This window comes from Pavona decussata, unplaced genomic scaffold (genome assembly GCF_977016875.1).
Source record: "Pavona decussata unplaced genomic scaffold, jaPavDecu1.1 SCAFFOLD_125, whole genome shotgun sequence".
Classification (NCBI taxonomy): Eukaryota; Metazoa; Cnidaria; class Anthozoa; order Scleractinia; family Agariciidae; genus Pavona; species Pavona decussata.
The window spans coordinates 15,866-17,500 of NW_028145539.1; positions in this window are offsets into that span (position 1 = coordinate 15,866).

Consider the following 1,635-nt stretch of genomic DNA (forward strand, 5'->3'; position numbering starts at 1 on the left):
TATATTTTCCTTTATGCAGTATTCATTACTGTAATCTGAGGCAAGGGAGATAAAAGTCAAACTGGTTTGAAAATCTTTAAACCAGAAAAAGGTTTTGAGCCACAACATATGTACCAACCACTCTGGGAGTGATGGGATATTGAAACAGTGGCACAAATCATATTGTGATTGAGGCATTAGCATTTTTAACAGCAAGGTTAAACATGAAGTACTGTGGTTTGGGAAAAGATACAGTTGAATGGCATTTACAATACCTGAAATGAAATTATCTTTATTAGGGCTCCAAGGGGGCTTTTCAGTCCTAATTTACACAAATGAATTAGTCCTTGCCTATCAACCCTAATTTACAAATGTATATTAAATATTATCTACAATAAAAAGGGCGTTCAGTCCTAATTTGCAAATAATAATCATCGTACAATGATACAATTAACTATTTGAATTATATAATTGGAAAAGATAATCTTTCAATTGCCTCTTAAACATTGATAGGTTATTACAATCAGTGATAGCAGCCGGCACTGAGCTCCACATAGTTACTAATTGATACAGAAAAGATCGCTGCCCAGCAGGAGATTTGTATCCTGGAATATATAATTTGTTCTTATTTCTAGTATTTCAATCGTGCAACGGTAGCCCTAGTGACAAAGCGGTAACAGAGATATCTAGGCGCTAGTCCCTTAACGCATTTAAATGTGAGAATGACAACAGTATGTTTCAGCATACTACTAACAGGAAGCGAATTTAAGTCCCCCAGGACAGGTGTTATGTGTTCGAATTTTCTCGAGCCTGTGACTACTCTTGCAGCAAAATTCTGGACACTTTGCAGTATCTGGTACTCGTAAGCACACCATAGGCAGTACATATCCTTGGTACCTGGCTGCCATCTGCTTTCACATTAGGTAATTTTACTGCTGACAACATGTCCAGTGTATCAGGGGCTTTTTCCTTCATTTTAGTCAGAATAGAGATCCATTGAAATTTGTTTAGTTCCTTTTGACTGTCCTTTGTCATTCCAAGAAGAGACGGATTTTATTTCTTCTGACACAGCTTTTGGCACTGACTATCAATATCTTGCAGTATGATAGCTTTCACACTACTCTTAATGAGTGGTATGTTCATCATGGTTTCTGCCAGAGCTGGAGGTGATGATGGCATTGTCTTTGCAACCAGTTTATCTTTTTCATCTGGTGTAAGCACCCCAATAGTCCCTGCATTAGGAGGCTCAGCAGTCTGTTGGTATAGATGTGTAATTGTTTGAATCACTTGGATTGCGGTAATGAAGAGAAATCTTGCATTTTATAATCTTGCGATTTATAATTATGCACAACGGAAATATCCGTATTGTCGATTCAATTACAATACTCTTGTCTTGTGTACATTTTTGCAACTGGAGATTTCTCTTCTGTGTATTGGTATAAAAAAGGAGGTCATTCGTCAAATAACATACCGTGTTCTTGTGGAGTCCAGAGGTAGAGAGAATATCAACTCCTTGTTTTCTGTCTGCGCCAGCCTTGCCTACAGCTTTAAGTTTCAGAAAATTCTGGCAAATTTCGTGTGGCATCAGTTGACGCTCCTTCTCGTTGCGTACAATGTCATTTTCAGCCCTTGATAGCGTCGAATCTTTATCAGAAT